Raw genomic sequence first — 15,898 nt, 5'->3', positions numbered from 1 at the left:
AAAATCTCATCTCCATTCAATAATTTTTACTACTCAGAAAAGAGAAGTGAGTTTTGTGGTTTTACCACGTGAAATAACATATACTTGCCTAAGTGGAAATTAAGAAAATAACTGTTCCAAATAAGAGAGAAACTTTAGGTAGATCAGTTTTAAAGTTAACATTTTAAAACTAAAAAAATAATGTAAGCATTTCTAATGACTAAACCTCTTCTTGGCAAAGACATGAAGAGAATGATGTCCACCGGCTTTACTGTAGGAGAGTCATCATGACAGATTCCCAACATCAGAATAGCAAAATGGTGAGAACTGTGCCTACCCTTCATTGCAATAAATCTCTTTTCATGACTATAAGCTCTAAGAATAATTGGATGGAAGAATTAATGGAATATGCAAACAGTATTTATTGCAGCCTACTAAGAATAAAATAAACACTCTAAATATGCAATGGTAACTCAGTGGTTCAGTCAATGGCAATAGATTAACATGATGGACTATTGTACTGCCAAAGTGATTGTTAAGTATACAGAAACAGAGAAAATGTTTATGTCAGAGGACTAAATGAGAAATGTAAAATATAAAATGATACACACAACACAACTACAATGTAAGAAGGGCGCACAGTGAGAGCAATGAGAGCTGCACATAGCATGGAGAGAAGTGTGGGGTGGTTGAGCTTGAGACCAGTCTAGTAAGAGTCTTATTTTCAAACTAGATCATACTACAAATGAGCAAACTTTTATTATTCAAGATGATTTCTGCACCAGTCCTTTGCTGATGACATCCTCATTGTTTTTCACGTGGTAGCTTCTCAATGAAATGAATGAGGTTGTCGCTTTAGTTTATTGCTTGCCCAGTCCATTAAAACTAAGTTCAAATCAGAAGTCTGTTTTGTCACTACAGGTCCACAGGCTGTCATTTCTTAAACATCTGAGCGAAGTTTGTATTCTCTAGGAAGCCCTATTCCAATGATCCTTATAGACTTACGGGCTCCATAACTAACAGATTTATTTGTATTATCTGATACCTGGTCCACCTGTGCTTCTGTGGTTAGATACTATGATAGTTAGCTCTGTCAACCTGAAACAATGAAGAATGACCTGGGAAGAGGGTCTCCATGAAGGATTATTTACATTGGGTTGCCCTCTAGACACGTCTGTGGGGGCATTCTCTTACTCAAGTGATATGGGAAGTCCTAGCCCACTGTGGGCGGCACAATTCACTAGGCAGGTTCATGAACTGTCTGAGACTAAGGGAATGGAGCTCAGCACAAGCAAGCAAACAAACATTTCTTTCTCTCCGCTCCTGACTGTGGATGTGATGCGCCTAGCTGTTTAAAGCCTTGACTTCAGCTCAGTGTTGGCCAGTAACCTGGAAATGAGAGATAAAATAAACTTCTTCCCCCACATTGCATTTGTGCAGGCTATTTTATTGCAGCAACAGAAATGAAATGAAAGCAGGTCACATGTGCTGTCATCGTTCAGTGCCAATTAGAAAGCTATAAAAGAATGAAACCAAGTTTCCTCGTCCACACCTACCCATTGTACCACTCTCCCCGTGCCGCTGAGACAAATACACTTTTCATACAATCGACCGAATTCTAAGTTTTCTATGTTCACAATACTTGTTATGTCATATTTAAATAAGCTCAACAATAACTTTTTCCCACATTTCTCAGTGTGTATTGGGCGTGGGGGTGGGGTTTGCTTTCTATACCTGATTGTCAATGTCTGTTAATAACCTACATTTCTCTGATAGCCGAGGTGAACAGTACTAATGCATGTGGCTTCACTCTACCGTGCATGTGCGGAGGTCCACTGCTCCAACAATAATCTCAGGAGACTTTGGTTCTGACTTTATATTGATGGTTGCTAATTAGTCTGATTTGAGAGATATAGATTATAACTTTCCTAGAAAGCTACTGTCTTGGGGTTTCCATGGTCGAGATAAAACACCATGACCAAAAGCAACATTGGAAGGAGAGGGTTTAATTTAGCTTACTTGCTCCTATCAAGTACATCACAGACGGAAGTTAGGTCAGGAAGTCAGGGCAGGAACTGAAGCTGAGATGACAAACAAACCCTGCTTCCTGGCTTATACTTCAAGGATTTCTCAGCTTGCTTTCTTTTAAAATTCAGGGCTACCTGCCCAGGGTTGATACCACCCATAGCGGTCTGGACCTTCCTACACCAATCATTAATTAAGAAAATGCAGACAGAGTTGCCTGTATGATGGTTTTATGGAGACATTTTTTTTCAACTGAGAGTCCTTTTTCCCAAATGACTCTAGTTTGTGTCAGGATGACATAGAACTAACTGACACAGCGTTAAGGAAGTATAACAAACATGTAAACATGGAATCTAGTGAACAACAAAAACAGCCAAGGCCTTTACCACTTAAATCACAGACTTATGAAAGCCTAAACTAGACAGTGGATGAGGATATAATTTGCCCAATATATACCACTGAAAACTTTAAAGTAAGTTAAGACAAGTGAAATAATTAGCTTCTAATAGGTGCACCGGAAAAATGAAGACTCCATGAAGCAAATACTAATCCTTATCTTTGTGAAAAGTGCTGAAATTACTAATGGGGCAGTGGAGTATTAATTCACATCAGAAAGTATTATATAAAAGTTGATCAAACACAAGAAGCAACCACTGGTTGTCCTGTTCATTCTGTAAGTAAATGTTCTTTAACTAAAAATTTCCTGTTTTATTTCCTCACAATTAGATTTGCATTCAAAACTGTTTCTTCTGAAGTTTCTGGAAACTTATTCTTAAGCATAAGCAGTTTTTATCATCATAGTCAATGGGATTCAGATCGTGGTTGATAATTTCTGATCCTGAAGACATGCTGCGCTGTATTTATTCCTCTTAATGTATATTCAACTATTGTACTTACCACCTAATATTTATTCATTCAATTATGAAATAAAAATATGCAATAAGTTCCCTTTATGGGTCAGGCAGTGTTAGAGTTACCAAAACTCAGACATGCTTCTTTTCCCCATGAAGCTTAGAGTATAGAATGGAAAATAGAAACAAACAAAATTATGATGACATTCAGTTTTAAGATTGAAAAGAGAGAAATGGGGGAGCCATGAGATTAACAGGGGTGAAAACTGGATCTCAGAGGATGAAATAGGCTTCTTCACAGAAGTAATATTCCAAGAGAAATTCCGAAGAATGAATAGAGGCAAGTCAGAGCAAATAAAGAGATGACTTCTTCATGCAGAAGGGGAAAACAGGGAACCTTGGGATATAAGGGAACTAGTATGTGCAAGGTGCTATTGGAAATGGGACTGGGGAACTCTGAGATGCAGAGGACCTCATACATGCATGCATGCTGTCAGCAATGGGAGCAGTGTGAATGTCATCTCCAAAGAAAGAGTTTGGGATGAGGTGATACTGCAACTTATCAAAGACATTGACCTACAATTGGATGGGCATAATTTTCTCTGAAAGAAAAGAAAGAAATAATTATCCCTATAAATATTTGTCCCTCTGTATCTCACTGGGAAAATTTCTGTCACACAGTCCTACAGTTCCAACATCTTGGATGGCACCTGTCACACAGTGGTCATTCAGTGCCTGTGAAAAGGTAAAAAGAAATGGTTATGTGGTCTTAATTGCTCTGTAAACCATTAACAAGACTGTGACTTACTGGAGACTCTGGATTAGCAGAGACAGAGGAAGGAAGGGTTTTATTGTTTCATGGTAGTATGGACACTAATAAGCAATTGTACTGACCACCAGGTACATTGACAGCCAGTGTCAGAAGGAACGCTTTAAGAGACTCCCAGACAGGTGACGCCTCTATAATTAAAGCTTAAGCTTGGCCAGGGAAGGGATCCCAGCAAAATCTCCCCAGAATACAATCAAATTTCAAGCATACATTCTGAGGTTCCAGAGCCAAGCAACATTAGCCTCAGATACCAGCACAGCAGCACAGAAAACATCGAGAAGAAGGGGGAAAAAAAGCCGTGGTCCAGCCCTGATCTGTAAGCATGATGAGAAATGATGACATTTGGAGCTTTGATTAGAACCTGCTCTCAGGATGTTTTCCTACCTGCGGTCGTTTTGTTTTGATTCTGTAACTAGCAACTCGCCCTTTGCTCTCAGCAGAATTCAGGTGTGTACAGAACTCTTTTCATGCAAGCAAACAAAAATCCCTTGCCGTTTCAAATGGTTTTGCCCTCTCTACTGCGGTCCACTCAATAGTCTGACTTTCTTCCTTGACTCTCTGAAGATAAACTTTGATCATCGTTCTGCCCTGCTCCACCTTCAGTGGCTCTCTGCTGCCGACAGAATAAAATAAAGAGGCTCTAAGCACACTCCACTTCCTACCTTCCCAACGTGCTTGTCTAACCGCCTCTCATTTCTTCTCCAGCTGTTCACTGTAATGAAGCCATTATTTAGCTTGTTAGATGCAATGCTGAACACAGCTGGCTTCCTGTATTCATTTCTCCTTCATTTTCATCCCGTTCTTTAATTCTTTCCTCGAACAACTATGTTTGCAACAGAAGACAAGATCACCTAAATACCCTCCCAAATAATGGAAAGCTAACCAAATATTTCAGGATCTCATTACTTTCTTGCACAAAATTCAGATTCGGAGGCATCTACTGTGTTCTCCAGAGAACTGTATAGTTAAATGTCTCAACACTGTTTTTTGGAAAGGACAACTTTACAGGGCTGAAGACTTTCAGAGGAAACCTGTGACAAATGGATGAAGAAGGAGGCTTAAAAGAAATCTCACCCTAGCTCAGAACTGAGAAATAGATGGTTATTTATTTAGGGTTAAGACTCACAAACCAGAATCCTCTGCTTGAACGGTGATCAGAAACCGAATCCCACAGCCAGAAAAGAGGTCGGACACATGCTCTACATGGGTTTATATAGTATAAGAGGCCACGCCCCAGTGGGAGGGTAACCCCTGGCTGTAAGACTTCCTACAGCAAATGGAGATTTCTGTGTCTCTAAAACATTGTATTCTAAAGGCTTCGGTGGCCTGAGAATCTGCATTTGAGTATACATTACACATGTTATCATCAAAATGGTGCAGAGATAATATTTAAGATGGACTTCATTATTTGGGTGAGGTTCCAATGCTTTAAGTTCCTTATTTTCATTGGTTATATTTCTTCATTGATATGCTGAAGGCAGAATTGACCTACATATTCGGCTTTGGTTAACTGATTATTTTAATGTGGAGAAAAAGCATTGAGAATAATACTATAGTGAAATGTGTGGCAATGTGTTTTCAGTACAGTCTGAGAATGCTCCAGGCCCACTTAAAGCTTTCAGTATCAAATTTTGGTGAAGTCAGAGCGACATTACTCTACAGCACTCTTCTGAACAATACACGATGGATTAGTACTTTGGGGGCCTGATTTAGTCTCTGTGAAGCATTTCTCTTCCTAACAATGCAGGGTTCTTTCAGAAATACTTTATAAGTACCCATTTCCACCCATGTTTTAAAACCCCAGCATTTCATTTTTAGTTCCCAGGAGCAGACCTCTTCTGTCGATCTAAATGGATTTGTCAGATAAAAGCGCACACTAAGGCAGAATCACAAAGAAGAAACCTCTCTGCCCTACAAAATAGCACTAGTAACAGTTGCAGAGTAAATCTTTCTATTGACTGTTTCCTGCAAAATTTTTCAGATCTCTACTTATCAAGTTTTCTCAAGAAAAATTAAAAAAAAGACATTTGACAAGGTTAGTCAACAATCAGTTATTTATTTTACCTTGTCTTGGCTGTAGAAGATTGGTTCATTGCAACCACCAGGAAGGCAATAATCATCAATGAGACAGTTAGATAAAAATAAGTATCATAATTTGTTTAAAATAAATAAAGAGAGAAAGATTAAGAAAAAGAGGGAACCAAAAGACAATGGAGGGAGGGTACTTTGCCTTCCTTAAAAGCTATTTAAAATGGGGTTTGCATTTGGGCAAATGTAAAATAAAATAAAATATTAAAATAAAAAACAACCATGAAACAACACACACAATTTTGTAGAAGCAGAGTGGCTTAGTTACATCTCAATTGCTATGAACACCATGACTGATTCCCATTCAAACTACCACACACGGTGTCCTGATAAAGTTCTGCTTTGCTTCAAATAAGCAACAAACATTACTAAAAGGTGTATTGGCTGCTGCCTTGAAATAGACAGGAGGAAAGACCATCTGCTAGGAGGGGAAAAAACGAATAAAGTTCAGTAACACATGGCTTAATTAGTTTAAGGCAACAATATTAAACTTTATGATGGCTAATTTTATTGGCTATTTAGCAACTTAAATTAACATCTCCATTCTCTTCAGTGAAAATTAAAATATCAAAGCATATGTATTACTTGTTACTTACATATAATTAAAGTAATAACCCTAGATTAATTATTATAGAAGCAATAAACGACCAACATTTAAATCAAGAGGCAGGAGGGAGATGAGCAGAAGGTTTAACAGTAACCAAGTGGCTCTATTATTTTAACCAAGTTTTCATTGTATGCAGAAAACAGAGAGGCCAAAGATGGGTACTGTCCAGATAGGACCACCCATTAGAGAAAGTTGTCTATGAGGGAACTTTTATAGTGTTTATGTTTTATTAAGTATAAAAGAATATGGCTTATGAAGGAACCATAAATATCTACTCAGATATATATGCAATTTTTGTTATATTAGCTTTGAGTTTGAGTCTTTCTATGGTGCCTGGTTAGTTTCAAATGCTTAAGGAAGCCTGGGGCCAACTTCTGCCATGGTCCCCTGAGCTGCTGTGACCATAAGGCTATCCTGCCATGGCAGGCAACATTCACCATGTTTACACATTCTTGATGCTCATTCAAGGCTCAAGCTTTATGTTTGCTTTCCAGGCCCTGAAGTGCTCTATTTGTTATTGTTATCATTGTTGTTATTGCTGTAAGAAAAAGCTCTAGAGATGGATCGTTCTCTGCTCCCTGTTTCCTTCTCTCTGACTTCTCTTTTCGTCACATGTTTACATTTCTCTGTGACCACAAATTCCTACCTTTCCTTTCTTTCTTCTTATTTGTCCATGTTCTACTCATGACCATACATTTAGCCGATAAGAAGAGGAGAGAGTAAGCAAAGTCATGACGGTTACAGGGTAGTAACTTTAATCTGAAAATTCAACAAGAAGACACTCCCTCTAGACTGAACTCCATAGAATCCCACTTCCCTAGCTTGCCATCCTCTCGGTGTCTCTAAGTAATTTTTAATTATTTATTATTATTTTGTGTGTGCATGGCATGTAAATACAGACACACGTGTGTCACAGCATGTGTATGGAGGTCAGAGGGCAAGTTCTAGAGTTGGTTCTCACCTTCCACCTTTCTGTGGGTTCCAGGGATCAAAATCAGTTTGTCACACTCAAACAGCAAGCACCTTTTACCTGCTTAGCATCTTGTCTGCTTCTCAATAAAGTTTTGGTTCTTTTTTTTATTATTATTTTTCAATACAGCAGAGGGCAAATGCAATCTCCCACTTTCACAAATTCTGCAGCGGAGCATGCCAGATTTGAGGATATCATGGCAATCAGCACACCTGGAGTGCAATGGACAGGCTTAGCCTTAGGAAAACCATCGTCTTCATCATGGTATTTCCCCTTCTAGGTATGTATACATCTCAATGACATTAATACATATACCCTACCTGGTTTCTCAATTTGTGAACCCTGTTGGAGAATATCCTACTTCTAGGTTGTCTTTGGAATCAACCCATTCCAAAATCCTGATGGAAAGGCTATCTACCTACAGGATCCTCTGAGCAACATGGGTACAAGAAACTCCTTGCTATCTGGCCAAATTCATAGCATGCCCTGCACAGGACCTCCCACACAGACCCCAACCCTCAGGTGATTCACTCTCCTGCCTCACACCTGTGGGTCCCATTCCCATGGAGTTTCTTTGCTTGTTCTCAGAACCATCTCCTGCCCTCCTACTCTGCTCTTTGTCTTGAGAAACTGGAACCCCTGCTCACTGATTCAAGACAGACTCACCTATAAAAGATATTGGAATATGGCAGAGAAAGAGAAATCCAAGTATTCATCCCTCAGTATCTTGTGTCGTGTTTCTTTTTGGCCAAGGGAGCATCTCAAGTGTGCCTCTCTCCAAAGCCCATCTCCAGGCAGAACAACCCGGCCCATATTCCCGTCCCGTTCTGGTAACTGGTATGTTTGTTTTGATAACTACTCCACATCCTCCTGCGGTTTCTTTAAGCTTTCTATGCATTCCTTTGTACATCATGCTCAGGGCAGCTCTTGTAGCTTTTCTATTTATGTAAATCCTGTATTTTCATTTCCCTGACTGAAAGCTTACCAACACAGAAAGAAATGGTTTGGTTTGGCTTTCCCTAACCTTATTTCCAACAAATGACGGAAAGGGTAATTTGAATGAGGAGCATCTACCTTTTCTCGTTGCTTGTGAGGCCCTAAAGTAGGAGCTTTTAACGAAACATGCTTTTGTGACATCTCTCTGCTCAGATAAAGATTTGGAAGAAAATGTTCAAGTAGCAATCATTTTCTTCTCCACAGACCTGTTTTTCTTTATTGAAAAAGCACTTTTGGGTCATAAAATAGAGTAATCATCAGAGAGGAGGATACTGATGAGGAAGAGGAGATGGAGGCTGAGCATCAAATGGTCAGCATGGTAACTGATGTCTTTTTCCTATCCCCTATCTATCTCTAAAAGTAGGGGGAAATAAAAAAGTACTTTGATTCCCAAATGTAACCAAGATCTAACTCAATGTACTGGTAAAGTAAATGTTCCAGTTTCTAAATGGAATGAATTATAGGCAAGACTAATAGCCCTGGCCTAATGAAGAATGCTATAAAGAAGCATAGAAAGAATGTGTCAAGACAAGAGATGTACATATACTAGCCAGTAAGTCCTCCAGGATCTGTGTCTGTTTAGTTCTGTTTTGCTTTCCAGAACACTTTTCCATCTTTGTTTACTATACATCTTACATTGCTAATTAGGCAAACAAGTGTCTTAGGAATCTTTCAAAGTCAAGTCACAGGAACTCACACAAACTCTTGCAATTATACAAAATATAGGCAGAGTATGTTACCTTGTAGAAGCCATTCATCCCATGAATTCCAGAAAGAGAAAATACAGTCAAGTCTCAGAAGCAAGATCAGAACTAAGCCTAGGAAAACATCGGGCAGTAGAATTCTCTGCCTGTATCACTCTCCACTCATCTTGGGTTTTGCTGCTCTCACATTTGTGCAAATGGGCCCTGACTTCCCTCTGAGGATAGTAGAGATGCTTAACTCACATCCTTGACATCTAACTTAGCCAGCACTCAAGTTCCCACTAGCCTGGGTCTTGAAATTCTCCCTCTAATCACAGCAACTCCATCTGACCCAACATGAGTCAGGTATCTCCTTCCAGTTATTTGGGTTTTATGTAGGCAAAGAAGGCCATACATCACAAGAAGTATTGCCCTGATTGCTCCTGTCTGCAAAATAATCCTAAAAAACCAAATGGTTGCAGCGATGGGGAGAACACCTCTGAAGCATCTTGTCTCAGTAAAGTGACTGCTGCAGAAGCATGCTAATCTGAATTCAGATTCTCTGCTGAGATATAAAAGCTGGGCACAGAGGCATGTATCTCTAACCCCAGCATGGGGAGGAGGGAAAAGACAGACAAGTCCTCAGAGTGAATTGGCAGATAGTCCAGTCATTGTTGGGCTCTATTGATCCTAGGGAAGTCTGTTTAAAACATAAACTGAACATCTATTAATGAAGATGACCAACATCAATCTCTGGCCTCTACACACATAAACAGTGGTGAGTGTATCCCCCTGCACATATAGAAATGTTCACACATTCATACACCACACACACACACACACACACACACACACACATATATGTAATGCATATATACATAAAAATTATAATATATATTATACATATATTATATATATACATTATATATATAATGTATATATATATACATAAAAATTATGTAATGGATTCTGTGATAATCTGATATATTAAATTACAATCTATTATTTTTTACTAAAGAACTGAGCAATTAGAAAAACATGGCAACCTATACCATTTGTCCTCAAAGTATCTGTCAGCTCAAGTATCTGTGTCTCTAAACACTGTGGCTGCTATCAGGAGTCCAGTAGGACTTAGCATCAACTGAAGTACCTAAGGACAGAACTTGAATCAATTCCGTTCAAGAGCCAGAGATTTGGAGTTTTGCATAAAACATACTAAGTGAATAATATAAAGTCTAGCAAAACAACTTGACTTTTGGATCATTTTGAGAGCTACAGAGTCAGGAAGGAAATAATCAAAGATTTGTCTCTCATCTCTCGTGGCTTGGGAAAAGGAAGGAGATGAGATTATGAAGTGGCTTCCTGCTGTTGGAGGAGGAATGGTTTAACCACAGCTCCTATGCCTACTATCAGCAATATGAGAAACCTATTTCCAAACACAAATATAAGATGTCTACTGTTAAGAGTATTCTAACAACTAAACTTGAATCCTGGTGAGTCAGCAGAAAACCAACACCTGCCCCTCCTGCAAAATCAAGCAGCCAAAGGTGGGTGTGTCATCATCAGTCCAGAGAGAACAAGGAGCATGGGCATAAAGGACAATAATGACAGGACTTCAGGCGATTCAAAGGGGAAAGACCTTGGAACTTAAACACTCGTTTCTTAGAACTGAAAATTGAATGAAGCAACTGAAGTTCATAACACTGTCATCTATTGCGACCAGAAAAAGTAGCCTAGATAATCCACTCACTTCAGGGACTATTTCACGCGCAAAGGCATGGTGAACATTGCCAAGGAAAATACCTAGAGATGAGGAAGCAGACTAGAGGTGATACAAAAGAGAAAATACAACAGGTGAACAAGGGCAATACATCTGCCCTGACAAGGAAAAGAAAATATTTGTTGATCTGAGCTAAAAGTCTGAACCTGAGAATTGAGCTAGGTAGTGAGTTCTAGCAGGACTGATGGAGACAGACACAATTCTCGATATGTTCTAGTAAAATCTCTGAGGTCCTTATACAGAAAAATGCATAAATCTTATAAAGATTCAGACAAAATAAGAAAGTTTACCCCGTTGATAGTAAAGATCACCTAGTCAGTTCCAGTAATGAGGTTGAAGGAACCCCAGGAAAACACACAGAACGGTTGCAGTTCAAGGACTTCCCACCAGCCAAGATGCAGTTCTCCAAGGAGGATAAGAGATGACAAGGCCTCAGACTTGTAGCGCAAGGAAGATGTACCTTCTGCACACCTAAAGTGACAAGAGGGCTTTATAAAAAATTGTTCTGAATCAAGAACAGGTATGCCCAAACTGATGTTTTAGGAGGAGGATGACATCATAAAAGATGGATAAAAGATACAGCATTGAACACGAAACTCAGTATATATAGATGCTCAGGGAGCTGGAAGTCTCTAAGCTAAGAAAGGATTCAGGAAGTACAGCAGGCACCTGTAAAGAAGATCGATTTTATTGAACTACCACAGAAAACATATTAATAAGAAGTAGGAACAGGGAGACAATGAAAAGAAACCTTTGGGAAAGATTAAGACGTGGTATAGAAGGCAGAAGGAAATGGGGAAATAAAAGTAGGCTCGGACCATTGGCCTGTGGAGAAGGAACAAGAAAAAAATAAAAATTTTGTAGCAACATTTTCTTAATGTAAAACAATAGTCATCAACATTGTGTTACAATAGCAGGAAAAAATAGAGAGCATGAAGAAGATACCCATTGCTGGCCTAACTAGATCCATGTTTTCCCTCCTGGCTCTAATTCATCTCCTTAAACTTTTGCCCACCCACAGCACTGAGCCACTCTCTGCTGCAGTTATCTTGGATTCCAGGGATATGGAGACTGATCTATAAGCATCTTTACAACCACAGATGGTAACTCCCTGCACCCAAGGGGAATCTCTCAGAGCAGATTGCCACCTTCAACAAATTCAATCACCAGGATGCTCAGGCTGTCTCCTAGGGCAGATGTGGCCCATTTGAGGTGGTCAGAGTGCTCCCCTCAAGCAGTCTCCGGAACAATTTACAAGACAAAAGCCAAAGGATCAGTCAGATTCCTGGCCTTACCAAGAGGTCACCATATCAGCCACACCCCAATTTCTTTCCTTCCCTTTTCTTTAAAATCTGAAAGGCCTTATTAGCCCCATAAAGATAAAATTTGGGGTCACTGAATCCCTTCATCTGTTCTATCCATCAAGACCATGTTTACTAAATTTTCTTTCTCTAACCTTCACCAGACATCTCTTTAATTCGCATATTGAAGCCAGAGGCCACATTTAATTTGTGGGGACTCTGAGAGACAAGGTGTTCACCCCCAAACTCTGGTAATAATTACTGTTGGGATGAAACAAATCAATAGAACCTTTACGTGAAGAAGACAACTGTTTATGTCTCAATCTGAACCTTTTTAGTATACAGATATATATCCAGCAACCACCTGAATTCTTATCCATTTAGTGTTTAAGGGAAAAGGCACATCAGTGCTTGGGCAAACAAGGAAAGGTGGCTCTGGCCCTGGGTCAACTGCACTGTAAAAACTGCAGTGATGTGTTGTCTTCTAATGGATAATGGCTACCTTAATTACAGCAAATAAGCAATAAGATTTAAATATCACTGAAGAGATAACCTAGGGAAAAAAAAAAAAAGAAAGGTAAACGAATGCCTGAGTCCTTAAATGAGCTCCTTCCCAGGACCTAAGCCAAACAGTTTGTGAAGCCTGGTGAAATAGTCAGCTTTCTCTTCCGACTGTCAGGCAAGAGTAGCAGGAGGCAGACAGAAAGTACACTCAGACCATTTTATCACAATCTCACCAACTCCTTCACTCCTTAGAAGGCATCTGCTACACAGCTGTTTCTCACACTCCCAAGTCTGTCACCTCCCACGGACAGACATAGAAATCATTGATCAAAGTAACGCATTAAATCCTGAAACTAGAAAGGGAATTGTGCCTAAAGAGGGCCACTTGGTAATGGGTTTTGGTTATGAGTGAACTCCCACAGCACCTGGTAAAATATAGCTACAATGTGTACCATGTAGCCCCAGCAGTCTCAAATGACTGAGAATAACATGTATGGAAATTCTGTCATGGAAATCATGCAGTATTGGTGGCACTGACTAGAAGGTAGAAGTAGAAGAAAATCGACAAGTTAAAGATCCCACCAAATGTTTTTAGGTAGAAGGTTCAAGAAGAGAAATAGCCACAGGCTTAAAGAAATGTGTAGAAATAACTTCATGTCGCTATATTCAAACCAAAATTCCTAAGCAGAATGATACCGGCTAGAAGATGCAGCTGCCAACAAGTTAGTAGGAGATGATGTGTATACTGAAACTGAAGAGACTCCCCACTCCTGACATTCTCAAGACAAAAATGATATTTGACACTTGGTACCTTTTTAAAAGTTTTATTTTATGTTTAAGTATAGGTGAAGTGGGATGGGCACATTAGTGCAGGCGCCCACATGGGCCAGATGATTCTGAACCCACTGGTGGTAGAGCTACAGGCCCTTGGGAACTGTCTGGCATAAATACTGATAATCAGACTCTAGCCCACTGCAAGAGCATTACATGCTCTTAACCACCATGCCATCTCTGCAGCCCCATGAGACATTCTTTTTTTTTTTTGCTCTTTTTTTTAATTTATTTATTTATTAAAGATTTCTGCTTCCTCCCCGCCACCGCCTCCCATTTCCCTCCCCCTCTCCCAATCAAGTCCCCCTCCCTCGTCAGCCAGAAGAGCAATCAGGGTTCCCTGCCCTGTGGGAGGTCCAAGGAACCCCCACCTCCATCCAGGTCTAGTAAGGTGAGCATCCAAACTGCCTAGGCTCCCACAAAGCCAGTACGTGCAGTAGGATCAGAAACCCATTGCCATTGTTCTTGAGTTCCATGAGACATTCTTAAGAGAAAAGAAAGAATTCTGTGAAATATGGGAACTGTATATGAATTAGAGATATTACTTAAAACATGGAGAAAGGTTTGGGTAAAGGATCATCTTAAGTCTGTGACCTGCTGTGTCTCTGCGGTCTGCTGGCTTTCCCACGGGATGAGGACGAATTCCTTCTACTTCTGTAAGCCTCCTGTGAGCCTCACCATCCAGAGGAAGTGGTCGGTTATCTCACTCCAGTGATGACTTCCTGACTTCCCTCAGGTTGATGACAACTATGACAACTCATTGCCTGTTATAACTTCCTCGTCTCCCCACTTTCAAAGGTGGCTTATCATATGTCCGAAGCAGAATAGAAACCACATTAATAAGGCTGATCATAAATCTTTTTTTTTTTTTTTGCCTCAAACTGCTCCTTGCTTTGATGATAAATGTCCAGCAACATTTGGCTACTTATTTAGGGTCATAGAGAATTGAAGCCCAAATTAGAATCTGGGTTTCCTGAATTACAAAATAATGCACAATTTATTGCCAAACATTTATCAAAAAAAACCTTTTACTAATGGAATAAAATTGAAATATAGCTCTTTGTACCTTTACCCACTAGCATAAAAACTTACTGAAATTTAATAAGAATTATAAAGAAATTTTCCCCTATAAATTATCCATAAATAGCCTGGTATATGTTTAAAATGGATTTAATTAAATTTCTTCATCCTAATAAATCTTGCTTTAAATTTCTTATTTTTATAACACTTTTTTTAATTTTTATAATGCTTAGGTTACTAATTTTATTAATATTCTGATGTTCTTTATTTTTCATCAATCATTTTCTCAGTTAAGAATAACAACTAATTTTTTTTTTTTTACAGGAAGGATTCTGAAGATTCATTTAATTTGTAATTTCCTTCATGGGAAGATTTTTAAACAATACATCATGATTTTCCTTCTCCTTCTGTTTCTTTTGGTAAACTTTGTCTGGATATGAATAGACTCATCTTTACTTTATAATTCATGTGTATTTTATCTTTCTATGACTACTTGTGAATATTTGTAAAGAACCAAACTTCAGTGTTCATTGTTTTTTCTATCAAAAATTTGTTTTCCCTTCATGTAATGCCCAGCCTTACCATTATTCTTTCCTACTGTCTTTATTTTGTGTTTTTCCAGTTAGTCAAGATGGAAGCATTATAAATGTCACCTAATTGGCTATTCCTTTTGTGAATATGAATTTTAATATATCTAGATCTCTCTTATTCACTGCTTTGGCTACATCCTGCATGTCCCAGAGACATATCTTCATTGAAATGAAAGTCAAAGAATTTGAATTATCATTGTGATACCATTTTTGGTCAGATTATATAGAAAGTAATATTCATATTTTTAAGCAACTTGTGGCTTTTTCCTAGTTGACATTCGGGTTATATTTCTACATTTTCATAATCAGACATTATACTATGCATAATTTTAAACTTTTGATATTTGCTGAGGTTAGCCTCATAAACTAATATGGTCACCTTTGCTAATCGAATGGAAGGGTTACTTCTCTCATGGTTGGGTATAATGCCCTGTAAATGTTTACTAGATCAAACTTGCTAAGTATTTTTTTTTCTGAATCTTCAACCTATTTCCTGTCAGATAGCATGTTCAGTTATAGAGAACGTATCCTTAAGCCACTTACTACAATCACGTATTTGTGTGCATTTTTGTTTTGTCGTTTAATTATTTAAATGGTTTAAAACAAGAGAATTAGGGATATCCAGCATGGCGTCTATCTGCTTTGTATACTGTGCCTGTTGTGTAGAGATCTCTTCCAATGGAAGCATTCTCTTCTGGGAGGAAGAGAGAAGACCCTTAAGAGTTAAGAAATACATCAATACATTAAGGAGTATAGGTATTAGGTCTTCTTGGAAGTTCTGGTAGAATTCTGCATTGAAATCATCTGGTCCTGGGCTTTTTTTGGTAGGGAGGTTTTTGATAAC

General features: G+C 38.8%; 1 non-coding gene across 1 annotated transcript; it reads right to left on the bottom strand.

Annotated features, from left to right (window-relative positions):
- Nucleotides 1–7,477: 7,477 nt before the first annotated feature.
- LOC113456406 lies at nt 7,478–7,637 on the bottom strand. Its single transcript, XR_003377227.1, has one exon. It is a non-coding gene; the product is annotated as a U1 spliceosomal RNA (small nuclear RNA).
- Nucleotides 7,638–15,898: the final 8,261 nt, after the last annotated feature.

Source organism: Microtus ochrogaster, chromosome 7 (assembly GCF_000317375.1).
Source record: "Microtus ochrogaster isolate Prairie Vole_2 chromosome 7, MicOch1.0, whole genome shotgun sequence".
In the NCBI taxonomy this organism is placed as follows: domain Eukaryota; kingdom Metazoa; phylum Chordata; class Mammalia; order Rodentia; family Cricetidae; genus Microtus; species Microtus ochrogaster.
This window is presented reverse-complemented; position numbering and strand designations above follow the sequence as displayed.